Below are 14,387 nucleotides of genomic sequence, written 5' to 3'. Positions count from 1 at the left end.
TCCTTTTTTTTGATCTCTCCCACACCTCGTTTCCAGTTCCCTGGCAAACCTCCTTGGATCTGCCTTCAAAACATTCAGAATGCAGCAGCTTCTTCTCCCATTGCCTTGTCTATACCACTATTTTGTCTCATTTAGTTGCCTGCTGCTGGCAAGCCGCTTCAGTCATGTCCGACTCTGTGCAACTCCATGGACTGCAGCCTACCAGGCTTCTCTGTTCATGGGATTCTCCAGGCAAGAACACTGGAGTGGGTTGCCATTTCCTTCTCCAATGCATGAAAGTGGAAAGTGAAAGTGAAGTCACTCAGTTGTATCTGACTCTTAGCGACCCCATGGACTGCAGCCCACCAGGCTCCTCCATCCATGGGATTTTCCGAGCAACAGTACTGGAGTGGGGTGCCATTGCCTTCTCCCTTTAGTTGCCTATGATCACCTAAATAGCCAGTCAGGATTTCAAGTCTCCCTTCCTTGCTTTATATTTTATTTTTTTCTCCTTAACATTTATTTCTAACAAACTATGTATTATATTTCCTTATTCTTTATTGCTCATTTGTGCTCAAGGGGAGCGAAGACTTTGGTCTCTGGTTCAGTGATGTATGGCCAGAATTTAGAACGCAGCCTGCATTTAAAGCCTACCTTTCAGTAAATATTAGTTGCAAGAATGAACGACTCTTGTTTCTTCTCCATAGTTTAGGTGTTTTGCTTACCTACATGGTTGAGACCTGGTCCAAGCATGGTCCATGTTTGACTCCTGGAGATGGGAAAGAGCATAGAGGAATTCACATGTCATGTTGCACAGTCTGAACCAGGAAACGGCACACATCACTTCCGGTTACATTCTGTTAGGCAGACCTGAAATTCATGGCCGTAACTAGCCATCAGGAAGTTTGGAAATGGCATTCCTAGCCTGTTAGCCATGGCCTTACTTGGAAGTCTATAGTTTAAAATGTGGAACAGGATCTAGTAGACAGTTGGCAGTCTCCACCTTACCTGTTATTTACACAGCTCATTTTATCCAGAATGACAACACACTCAAAATACTTCAGAGTTCCAGAAGTAAATTACAGACTGTAGGTAGACCAAACTGTTCAATGGTGTGAAAATATGAGAGTACTTTATATGCCATTGATCACAGCTTTGTTCTTTAAAGCAGAACTGAGGCAAATCCCACTTGAAAGGCTCTGCCAAGTCTCAGAGAGTCTTACTAATTCTTTAGATGTAAACTGCCTAGGACATATGGACCATATCTCGAGACTTTTATTATTTTATTGCTTAGTACAACTTATAGAAGTTGTGCAAAAATAATATTGAGAACTGAGGGCAAAAAGAAGTGTGGGTGAAAACACAAGGAAAGAAGCTTATTACTTCTATTGCTATCACCTCAGTTACTAGAACTACTGAAATTAAAAAAACAATTGACTAATTTTCCTTCTTCTAAGAGACTCTAGCAATCTATGGCATGAACCACAGAGAACTGGACGTTGTAGAAGCACAGGATGTAGAAATTCTACGATCCAAAGTCCAACCATAGGTCTTGTGGGAAACATAACCTTAGGTGTTAGAATTAATCAGTAGGGTAAAAATAACATTTTTGTGCTTCATCTAAAATGTTTAAAAATGCAATAAGCAAAGTAGCTCAGTTGTGTCCAATTCTTTGCAACCCCATGGACTGTAGCCTACCAGGCTCCTCTGTCCATGGGATTTTCCAGACAAGAGTACTGGAGTGGGTTGCCATTTCCTTCTCCAGGGGATCTTCCCGACCCAGGGATCAAACATGGGTCTCCAGCATTGCAGACAGATGTTTTACTGTCTGAGCCACCAGGGAAGGCAAAATAAACCCTTTCAAATCTTTCAAGGTAATTGAAGTTAACTCCCACAGTTAGATAGAGCTTATATTCTTATGCATCAGTATATCAACATAGTATCAAAAAGCATTTGTTAATAAGGCCTTTCTTTCAGCAAATAAAATGTATCAAGTACCTTAAAATAAACATTTTGTTGTTCAGTCACTCAGTCCTGTCCAGCTCTTTGCAACCCCATGAGCTGCAGCACGTCAGGTTTCCCTGTCCTTCACTATCTCCTGGAATTTGTTCAAAACTTATGTCTGTTGAGTTGATGATGCCATCCAACCATCTCATCCTCTGTCGTCCCCTTCTCCTCCTGCCTTCAGTCTTTCCCAGCATCAGGGTCTTTTCAAATCGGCTCTTCACATCAGGTGGCCAAAATATTAGAGCTTCAGCTTCAGCAACAGTCCTTTCAATAAACATGCAGGGTTGATTTCCTTTAGGATTGACTTGTTTGATCTCCTTTCAATTCAAGGGACTCTCAAGAGTCTTCTGGAACACCACAGTTCAAAAGCATCAATTCTTCAGTGCTCATCCTTCTTTATGGTCCAACTCTCACATTCATATTTTTATTTTTCTTTATTTTTCTGGGCTCCAAAATCACTGCAGATGGTGATTGCAGCCATGAAATTAAAAGACGCTTTCTCTTTGGAAGGAAAGTTATGACCAACCTAGACACCATATTAAAAAGCAGAGACATTACTTTGCCAACAAAGGTTTGTCTAGTCAAGGCTATAGTTTTTCCAGTGGTCATGTATGGATGTGAGAGTTGGACTATATATGTGAGAGGATGAGATGGTTGGATGGCATCACCGACTCAATGAACATGGGTTTGGGTGGACTCTGGGAGTTGGTGATGGACAGGGAGGCCTGGCGTGCTGCAGTTCATGGGGTCGCAAAGAGTTGGACATGACTGAGTGAACTGAACTGAACTGAACTCACATCCATACATGACCACTGGAAAAACCATAGCTTTGAATATATGTACCTTTGTCAGCAAAGTGATGTCTCTGCTTTTTGATACATTATCTAGGTTTGTCATAGCTTTTCTTCCAAGGAGTAAGCATCTTTTAATTTCATGGCTGTGGTCATAGTCTGCAGTGATTTTGGAGTCCAGGAAAATAGCCTGTCACTGTTTTCATGAAAATAACCACGGTTGAGTTAAAAAAGTTTTATTATTGCTTCATGGCAAGAATTTGTGATATTTTTGGCAGTGAGTTTGTTCCTCTGCCAAGGAATCAAAAGAAACAATTTCAAATGACCACCTTTTCCTCCATTTTTCACACTGTCACATGAAGAGTATTCAGATAAAGGCAGCTGGTAGGAGCAAGGCAGGAGGATGGGGCCTCTCAACTGTACGTGTAAATTGCTGTAACTCCCAAATAGCTCAGGATCTAGATGTTTGCTCCTTTTAAAATAATTTAACAGAACTTCTCTGGTGGGCCAATGGCTAAGACTTCATGCATCCATTGTAGAGGGCACAGGTTTGATCCCTGGTGGGAAGGTACCGCATACTGTGCAGTGCTGCCAAAAAATAAAGTAAAATTTAAAATAAATAACAGAATTTTAGACTTCATCTGACTTATTTATTAACATAAGTGAAATATATAGGATATGCAAAGTTAATTTTAGTTACAATTTCAGAAGCCTCTTTTCTTTTTTTTATTAAAAATTTTTTACATTTATTTATTTTTTTCTCTCTCTTTTCATTTTTTTTTATTTTATTTTTTATAATTGAAGGAAGATTGCTTTACAATGTTGTGTTGGTTTCTGCCATACAACAATGTGAATCGGCCATAATTATATGCATAGCCCCTCTCTGTTGAGCCTCCCTCTCGTCCCCCACCCCACCCCTCTAGGTGAGCACAGAGTGCCAGGCTGGACTCCCTATCTTATACAGCAACTTCCCACCAGCCATCTATTTTACACATAATAGTGTATATACGTCAATCATCCCACAGTCTCCTTCCCCGACCGGGACCACGAGTCTTTTCTCTACATCTGTGTCTCCATTCCTTCCCTGCAAATAGGTTCATCTGAAGTTTCTTTTTTTGTTAATAGCTGTATTAGAAACTCTCAGTTTACTGAAGAAGTTATGTACCTTGTACTCTCAGCATTTACTTGTTTTTACTTTCTTTTATTAAAGTACAGTATTATATGCTATCGGTATACAATAATAGTGATTCACAATTTTAATGGCTATACTCCATTTATAGCTATTATAAATATCAGCTACATTCCCTGTATTGTACAATATGCCCTAACAGCTTATTGATTGATTGATTGCAGACTTGATCAACTTCATTTTACTCAGTAATAACATACATATAGTAAAGTGCATAAAATGTACTAATTGTAAGCATTATAGTTTGAATTTTTACATATGTATATATCTTAATAACCACCACTGAGATAAAACAATATAATATTTCCTATAAAAGTCTCATGCACTTTGCTCTCTTTTCCCTGATGGGTTGATCACTATTCTGACTTCTAAAAACATCTCTTAGTTTTGCTTGTTCTTAAACTGTATATAAATACAATCACATACTAGACCTCTTCTGTATCCGGCTTCTTTCACACAATAGAATGTCTGTGAGATTTCTCCTTATGTTAGAACTATTTTGGTTTTAATTGATGGGTAGTATTCCATTACATAAATTATCACAATTTATTTATCTGTTTGTGTGATAAGCACTTGCATTCTTTTATCTTTGGGATATTATGAATAAAGCTTCCATGAATATAATTTACAAATAAGAGAGTATATACATTCATTTCTTTGGAGGATAAAAGGTAGAATTGCTGTATCATGAAACATAACCCTAGTTGAAACTAACAAATGGTTTTTCAAAGAGATTATATCATTTTGCAACCCCCACCACCTTGTAGCTTATTTTGTACCTAATAGTTTTAACCAGAGAAGGCAATGGCACCCCACTCCAGTACTCTTGCCTGGAAAATCCCATGGACGGAGGAGCCTGGTAGGCTGCAGTCCATGGGGTCGCTAAGAGTCGGGCACGACTGAGCGACTTCACTTTCACGCATTGGAGAAGGAAATGGCAACCCACTCCAGTGTTCTTGCCTGGAGAATCCCAGGGATGGGGGAGCCTGGTGGGCTGCCGTCTATGGGGTCACACAGAGTCGGACACGACTAAAGTGACTTAGCTTAGCTTAGCTTAGCTTAGTTTTTAACCTGTTACTCTCCTACTCCTATTTTGCCCCCTTTTCCCTCTCCCCACTGGCAACCACTAGTTTGTCTCTATTCCTACGAATCTGCTTCTGTTTTGCTCTATTCACTAGTTTATTATATTTTTTGCATATCACATATTAGTGATATAAGTTTTTGTCTTTCTCTGTCTGACTCATTACACTTAGCATAATACCCTTTAAGTTTATCCATGTTGCTACAATGGGAAAATGTCGTTTTTTAAATGGCTGACTAGTATTCCATTTTACGTGTGTATGTATTAATATATGGTGTATATATATATATAGTGGAGAAGGCAGTGGCACCCCACTCCAGTACTCTTGCTTGGAAAATCCCATGGATGGAGGAGCCTGGTAGGCTGCAGTCCATGGGGTCGCTAAGAGTCGGACACGACTGAGCAACTTCACTTTCAGTTTTCACTTTCATGCATTGGAGAAGGAAATGGCACCCCACTCCAGTATTCTCGACTGGAGAATCCCAGAGACAGAGGAGCCTGGTGGGCTGCCATCTATGGGTCACACAGAGTCAGACACGACTGAAGTGACTTAGCAGCAGCAGCAGCAGCATATATATATACACCACATCTTCTTTATCTATTTCATCCGTTGAAGACAACATAGGTTGCTTCCGTATCTTGTCTATTTGTAAATAATGCTGCCATGAAACTTGGGATGCATGTATCTTTTTGAATTAGTGTTTCTGAGGGTAATTTTTCCTTGGCCGTATACCCAGGAGTGGAATTGTGGGTCATACGGTGCTATGCTTAGTCATTCAGTTGTGTCCAACTCTTTGAGACTCATTGGTCTTTAGCACGCCAGAATCCTCAGTCCGTGGGATTTTTCAGGCAAGAATCCTGGAGTGGGTTGTCATTTTCTTCTCCAGGGGATCTTCCTGACCCAGGGATCGCACCCACATCTCCTGTGTCTCCTGATGGGAAGCCTGGGTCATACGGTAGTTCTATTTTTTAGTTTGTTGTGTTTTTTGTTTTTTTTTTTTTGGTCATGCCACATGGCTTGAAGGATCTCAGTTCCCTGACCGCGGTGGAACCTGGGCCACAGCAGTGAAAGCCAGAATCCTAAACACTAGGTCCCCAGGCAACTCCTTATCTTTAGTTTTTTGAGGAACCTCTATACTGTTTTCCACAGTGGCTGCACCAATTCACATTCCCACCAACAGTGTACCAGGGTTCCCTTTTCTCTACACCCTAACCAACATTTGTTAGTTGTAGCCTTTATGATGATAGTAATTCCAGCAGTTATGAGGCAACATCTCATTGTGGTTTTCATTTACATCTCCCTAGTGATTAGCAATATAATTAGCCATTGTATATCTTCCTTGGAAAAATATCCATTCAGGTCTCCTGCCCACTTTTTAATCAAATTGTTTCTTTTTTTGGCATTAAGTTATGTGAGTTGTTTACATATTTTGTATATTAACCCCTTATTGGTCATATCACTTGCAAATACTATCTCCTATTCAGTAGTCTGTCTTTTCATTTTGTTGATGATTTCCTTTGCTGTACAAAAGTTTTTAAGTTTAATTAGGTCTCAGTTGTTTATTTTTGCTTCTATTTCATTTGAGGAGATAGATTATGCCAAACAATTTATGTCAGTGTTCTGCCCATGTTTTCTTCTAGGAGTTTTATGGTTTCCGGTCTTGCATTTAGTATTTAATCCATTTTGAGTTTATTTTTTACATGGTGTTATAGAATATTCTAATTTCATTCTTTTACATGTAGCTGTCAGTTTTCTCAGCTCTGCTTATTGAAGAGACTGTTTTCCATTGTATATCTCTCACCTCCTTTGTTGTAGATTAACTAGCCACAAGCACATGGGTTTATTTCTGGGCTCTCTAGTCTGTTCCATTGATTTAGGTGTTTATTTTTGTGCCAGTACCATATTGTTTTGATTACTGTCATTTTGTAGTATAGTCTGAATATCCAGGGTGCCTGATTCTTTTAGCTCTCTTCCTGTTTCTCAAGATTGTTTGGGCTATTCAGGGTCTTTTGTGTTTCCATATAGATTTTAAAATTATTTTTCTAGTTCTGTGAAAAATACCTTTGGTATTTTTGAAAGTAATTGCACTGAATCTATAGATTGCCTTGGGTGGTACGGTCATTTTGACAACATTGATTTCTCCAATTCAGAAACACAGTATATCTGTCCATCTGTTTATTTGTTCTTCAGTTTCTTTCATAAGCATCCTACAGTTTTGGAATAAAAGTCTTCTGCCTCTTTACATAGGCTTATTTCTAGGTATTCTATTCTTTTCGATGCAATGGTGAATGGAATTGTTTCCTTGAATTCTCTTTCTGATAGTTCGTTATTAGTATATAGAAATGCAACTGATTTCTGTATATTAATTTTGTATCCTGCGACTTCACTGAATTCACTGATGAGCTCTAGTAGCTTTCTGGGGCATCTTTGGGATTTTCTGTGTATAGTATCATGTCATCTGCAAACAGGACAGTTCTTTTCTTGATTATAGCTATATCAGGAACACCCAGTTTATTGAAGAAGGTATGTAGCTTGTGTTCCTAGCATTTATTTGTTTTTATTTTTAGGAACATCACAACTTGTTGTTGGGAGGTTATAAAGTGTGAGATATTAAAATACAGAAATTGCATAACATTTTCTTTCTTTATTTCTTTTTTGGCCATACCATGCGTGGCTTGCAGAATCTTAGTTCCTTGACCAAGGATTGAGCCTGGGCCCCTGCAGTGAAAGTGCTGAGTCCTAACCTTTGGACTGCCAGGGAATTCCCAACATTTTCTATTTTAATAATGCTCTGGTGTACTTTGGACTTCCCAGGTGGTGCTAGTGGGAAAGAACTCGCCTGCCAACGAAGGAGACATAAGAGATGTGGGTTCGATCCTTGGGTCGGGAAGATACCTTGGAGTAGGGCATGGCAACCCACTCCAGTATCCTTGCCTGGAGAATCCCATAGACAGAGGAGCCTTGCAGGCTACAGTCCATAGGGTCACACAGAGTCATACACGACTGAAGTGACTTAGTGTGTAACACCAGAAAAAGCACTAACACATATTGTAAAATTAGAACTCTCTATACAATTCTTCCCTGGTGGCTCAGAGGTTAAAGTGTCTGCCTCCAATGCAGGAGACCTGGGTTCGATCCCTGGGTTGGGAAGATCCCCTGGAGAAGGAAATGGTAACCCACTCCAGTATTCTTGCCTGGAGAATCCCATGGACGGAGAAGCCTGGTAGGCTACAGTCCACGGGGTTGCAAAGAGTCAGACACGACTGAGCAACTTCACTTCATACAATTCTAAATAAAACAGTGATTAGCGTGGTCAAATCATTTCCTTCTTTATTAGCACTTCTCAAATATTATTTAATAAATCTTTAGAACAACGCTTTTTAGGGATCATTCCTTAAATATTAGCATGCTACCTAAATGGGTCCTTAAGTTTCTTGACAACTAAGTAACTGTAAAGAAAAGTTGTTTTGAAACAATTATTGAACCTAGGTCTCCTGCATTGCAGGTGAATTCTTGACCTACTGACCCAGCAGGGAAGCCCAAAACACAGTAAAGCATTTGAAATCATTTGTGCTCTGAATGGCAATCAGACTTTTACCCTCTCACCTCCATGCCATTTTCACAGCTGAGTAGTGCTCGTTTCCCTTGTGCTCTAGGATGGAATCCTCTGGATTTTTGAAATGGGAATCAATGGGCAATAGAGAACCAGCATTAGTAATGATGAAGTTTTTATGGAACACTGAGTCTCTTTTCATCTCGTTTCTATCGCATTTTATGGTCAGACAGTCTAGTTCAGCTGGCTATATCCAGTCTCACTGTTCAAGACAGGCTAGCTAGGGGATAAAAATGACCAGGCTGTGCTCTCTAGAAGGCCAGCTTCATAGTTCTATTGCAAATAGGACTTGAGAAATATTTGTTCAAACCTCATACTATTCAATGTTGTCGATCCATTGGATCTGCCAATGGTTTTAGAATCATTTTTTTTTTCATGGTCATACTTCTAGCAGTCAAGATTATTATTATCTTCTATTTTTCTTAAGATTAAGCAAGTGAAACAGAGGAAAGGAAAGCTATTTTTCTATGAATTAAGGCATATAATGGGATAAGTATTAATTCAGATTTACTGGTTTAGGAATGGAGACTTGGCCATCTATTGGGCAGAATTCATATATACTGTGAATTCCTATCGTATTTTTGTTTTCATTCTGTCTTTTGAAACAGTTGTCCATTGCCTCTCCAACTCATTCAGATTCATTTCAAAACAATCATGGTTGAGATCTGTATTTACTTAAAGCCAAAAATTCATTACTCTTCTAACCTGATATATCTGTAGACAATAGATTATATATAATCCATCTGGTAGCCTATGAATAATGCTTTTAAGTGACAACTTTTATTAATATTTGCTGGTTGAACTCATAGAAACATAACTTGAAATGATAACGCTTTCCTCTACTAATCCATAATGTTTTATCTGGTTCATTGGGGTTGTAGGTTTCAACACATAACTGCATATGCTTCCCATTCACCAGTTTTAAGAGAAAAGTCACTTCCCCAAGTGAAATGCAAAACATGCTAAATTAGGGACTTAAAATAAACATCTCATAAGATACACGCTCCTTGTTAAAATCTTAATCAAAAGCAAAATCCCAATGGATAAGTAACAAGGTCCTACTTTAGAGCACAGAGAATTTTATTCAATATCCTATGATAAACCGTAGTGGAAAAGAACATAAAAAAAGAATGCAGATATAATGTATTACTGAATCACTTTGCTGTACAGCAGAAATGAGCATGACATTGTAAATCAATTACACTTCAATAAGAAAAATATTGATTAAAAAAAAAAAATCCCAGCCCAAGCTTTGCAAATGTGGGCAGCACCAGAGGCATTTCTTCTCACTGTCAGAGATTTTGCAGCTTGGTATTTTCTATTTCCCTTTCCAAAGAAACATACAAGAAAAAAATTTTTTTTCAAGCTTAAGAGAAGAGTCCTGAGAGTGAGTTATTTAAACTCCCCTCCTATCTCCTAAACTGAGGGGCAGGAGAGAGCGCTTACGAGGAGAGGTTCTAGCAGGGCAGGATGTGGAGTGAACAACTGCTTGCAGACTCAGATTCGGAAGGGACCCTAGTGTTCACGGCTTCTGCCTTCCTGGATGTCTGCACGTGTGCTCATGGTATTTGAGGTTTGGGGGACGTCAAGTCAACATGAAGTATTTTCCTGCGTGATTGCATTCCTTTTCCACAACCTCGATAAAGCTCTATCACAGTCACTGATAATCTATAAAATGTGTTATGAAATGCGACCCTGTCTCACTGACATTTCACCCAAGGTCACACTTTCATCCTGGTTCACTTTCAAGAACCACTGCTGAGAAGCATCACTCTTCAGGTTAACATCTGGGGTACACCCCATCATATCTTCTTACAGCAGGTCACCAACAAACACACTCCATCCTTAGGATGTTCCACAAAAGCCCTGAATGCTGTGGATCCTGCCTACCTCCCATTTCAACTCATACCCATCTCTGACTCACACATCCCATGACAACCACCCCGGCTTGCTTTCAGTTCCGCAAAGAGTCAAGCTTCCCCCATGAGACCTTTGCTGCTCCTTCAGCCCACAACACTTCCCAATGTCCCCAGCACTCACACTCTTCACACACACAGGCACATGTACACACGCACAGACTCTGCCAACTCCAACTCCAGCCTTCAGCTATCAGCTGAATGTCATTTACTCAAAGTAGGGCCTTCCTTAGCCCCAAATCTAAACTAGGTTCTCCTATAACAAGGCCTCACAAAGTATCCTATACTTCTTTTGTTAGACATATCACTGTTTGAAAATATATATTTACTCTGGTGGCTTGGTTTGAAAATTGCCCCCTTGCTGGATAATAGTAGGTTCCATCAAGGTAGGATGGATCTCTCATTTACCAGTGTAGTTCTGGTAACTAGCATGTAGCAAAGACTACATGCTAGTTCAAATATTAGTTGAAAAAATGAACTATACTTCTACATTACATGCCCAGAGGAAAGGTCTCAGAACATTTGGCCAACCATTTTCCAGATTCTCCGTCCCTGACCTTTGATGAGTTTTTTAAAAGGGCCAGAATGTGCCTTCTAATTGTCACTGAGCCAGGTGATGCCCAGAGATTGTTATCCAGCCCTGGTCACTCAGCCATTCTTCAGAAAAACAACTAGCTTGTTCTCTGCCTGGTTCTAGCAAAAGAAGGCTAAGTACAGGTGACCACAAACTCCCTGTGCGTGATAGGCAGAAGCTATCTGTATGCTTCCCTCTGTTCTCCATACAGATTGTACAACTTGCTCCACCTTCTTCTGGACATCTTCCTCTGCTTGCGCAGTGAGAAGGCATTAAAGCACTCCTGTACCTGTTTCTATGTGATACGATAACTCCACTGTCATTAGGTGGTGTTAAGGAATGTTATCTTTCAAAATGCCTCAAATCAAATCGTCACACATTGTTAAGCCTGAACTGTAAGGGGACCACATCATGTACGTGCCTATTCCAATCCTTTGTCTACAGACTTCTCTAACTAGGAGAACTTAATGTGCATGCTAACTACTTTGTTGCAGGGTGGCTGTTGACTCGAGTCCTCTTTACGCAGCTAAGGGACAAGCTACGGCTGCAGCATGCCCAAACGAGCAGTGCCACTGGCCCTGATATTGACCAACACAGTCCTATCTCATGCTTTTCTGAAATTTCTGCACACGACATGAGACCACTGCTCAGCTATCAAGGATAGTCTCATGAGAGGAACTCGGTGGCCTTCTGTGGGCAGTCATCTGTGGACATTAGCGTGGCCCTGGAGCCACTTGCAAAAACAAACCCTAGCCCTAGGCAGGGTTTAGGTTATATGTGTCCCATCCACAGCTGGCATCTGACCCATGGCTGTAGCCACACCAGAGATCCCTCTTAGCATCCTCCAAGACCGTAAGCATGACTAGTAACAGCTAGAAATGAATTATTGTTAGAAATTCTTACTCTAAGCCAGCTGACTTTACAGTTCTAGGGCCATTTATTTTAAGTGTAGTTCCCTTGAAGTTCTTAATAGTTCTTGGCTATACATAATTTATGGCTTCTATTTTTAAAGTGCTATCAGAAATCAATAAGAATACAAACACATGAGCTGTTTCAAATGTCCTCACAGTGACTGTCAATCCATGCCATGGTCTTTTCACCAAAGTGACTAGAACAATTGATGCCTTTTTAATGTCAGTTGTTTCACTCAGGTTGAGCCACAACTGAAAAAAAATATTAACTAGTATTAAGGAAGAACACTCTACCCTGGGACTTCTAACTCAGGATGAATCATTTAAAACATAGGTAGCACTCAGCAGCACTAGAGCACCATGGAGGTTTCGGTATACAGATTTATATTGTATAAATTATATTGATACTTACAATATATTATAATTATATTGGATATTTTTCCAAGTAGAAAATTTCATTTAAGTTACTGCCATGCAAGAAGCTTTCCAGTATTTTTTGAAGTCTTCAACTATATTTAGTAGTTTAACACTACAATGTGAAAATTGCTTTATTAATGTATGACCAATACCTTCATTGAGTCATTCGACAAACGTTTATTAAATGCCTCCTATATGGCAGTCACCATACCACAGATTGGTGCTACCATGATGAATACGTCTCCATCTCTGCCTTCAAAGTGTCTTCAGTCTACTCCATGTCCGTGTTTAAACTCCTCCTAAACTCTGGAGGATAGGCAATAGGCTCACTCATCCCTACATCCTCAGTGTCCTGTCTAGAGCCTAGCACGAAGTAGTATACAACAAATGCTTCCTGAACAAATTAATAAATGCATAGATGAATGAATGAAGAAATAGAAACTACTGAACAAATATTTAAAGAGCCAAGCTGCCCAGAGACCACCAAACCAAGAAGTAATATTCACTTTTCTCTCTCTTTGGGTTTAGAAAACAGATGAGATATAGTCTTTGCCACCATTCCTCCCATTTGGCTTCCAAGTACTCTTGCCTGGAAAACCCCATGGGCGGAGGAGCCTGGTGGGCTCCAGTCCATGGGGTCGCTAAGAGTCAGGCACGACTGAGCGACTTCACTTTCAATTTTCACTTTCATGCATTGGAGAAGAAATGGCAACCCACTCCAGTATTCTTGCCTGGAGAATCCCAGGGACGGCGGAGCCTGGTGGGCTGCCCTCTATGGGGTCGCACAGAGTCGGACACGACTGAGGCGACTTAGCAGCAGCAGCAGCAGCAGCTTCCGGTACCTGCCATTTTCTCATGAACGTAGTATTTCCCCTTGCTTTTCCATTTGTTCTATATAAGAAAATCACCTAGAGTAGCGCAAGGTCCAGGATGCTTAATTTAATAAGCAGGTAACAGCTGGGGCTGTCTCCCTTTCCATTTCCCAAAGCAGGTTACATGGTCAGTTGCTGTTAGATTTTGATTTGAGATTCTTCTAATATGTGCATGTCCCTCTGTGCATTTATTAGACCAAGCCTGTGCTCCATGGGTTCCAAAAATTAGGCATCTCATGGGAAGCAGAATGTAACATAAAGGCCAGCTAATTTCTTGTGTTCCGAAATGCACTATTTAAATGAACGCCAGGTTTGAATGGGGCAATGGATTTGTCAGTACTTCTCTAGTGTCAGTGGCCCAGAGTCCCCCTTGTCCTTCCTAGTCTAGGAAGACCCTGAGTCAGTGACCACTCAGCAGGTTCCCTGAAGACACCAAGGCTCTATGCATTGAGCACCACACCCTGGATACTTCCACGAAAAGACCTAGGAAGAAATAGGGCTTTCTCAATTTAAACTGTGGGGAAAGTTCTAAATAACGAAAGAGACTGGTTAGCATATCGTCACTGCTCTAATGCAGATCATTAGCCTAAGTGTTTTTGTTTCTGTGTGTGAAGCAATTACAGTTCACGAATATTATAACAACTGTGTAGATCAGAAAAATCTCCAAGGGTTCTCTAACAAAAAATTATTCATTGATTTCACTAAAAACTTACCCACAAGGTGACAGGCAGCAGATTAGACAATGAAGACGAGTGTGGACCAGCTCCTTCTGGAGGGGCTCACAATCAAGAAAGGGAACAACTCCATATGGATTCAGTGCTGTGGAAGAAATGACACAAACCATTCTCAGGACGCAGAGGAAGAGCAGCCTCCTGAGTTTCAGACAAAGGAGGCTGTGTAGCTCAGCACTTCAGAGGACAAGCCCTGGTGACAGACTGCCCTGCCCCACAGCTCACCGGCGAGACTCAGAGGGTATAAGGATTAAGCAAGACAGTGCAGGTCAGGCAAATGGGAAACACGTAACAGCTGTAGATCC

General features: G+C 40.4%; 1 long non-coding RNA gene across 1 annotated transcript; it reads right to left on the bottom strand.

Annotated features, from left to right (window-relative positions):
• Nucleotides 1–3,000: 3,000 nt before the first annotated feature.
• Nucleotides 3,001–14,177, bottom strand: LOC113894696. The gene is made up of 2 exons (XR_003511639.1): nt 14,065–14,177; nt 3,001–3,365 (listed from the first exon to the last, which is right to left on the bottom strand). It is a non-coding gene; the product is annotated as an uncharacterized LOC113894696 (long non-coding RNA).
• Nucleotides 14,178–14,387: the final 210 nt, after the last annotated feature.

This window comes from Bos indicus x Bos taurus, chromosome 6 (genome assembly GCF_003369695.1).
Source record: "Bos indicus x Bos taurus breed Angus x Brahman F1 hybrid chromosome 6, Bos_hybrid_MaternalHap_v2.0, whole genome shotgun sequence".
NCBI classification, from domain to species: domain Eukaryota; kingdom Metazoa; phylum Chordata; class Mammalia; order Artiodactyla; family Bovidae; genus Bos; species Bos indicus x Bos taurus.
Note: the sequence above shows the minus strand (reverse complement) of the source record. Positions and strands in the feature narration are given on the sequence as shown.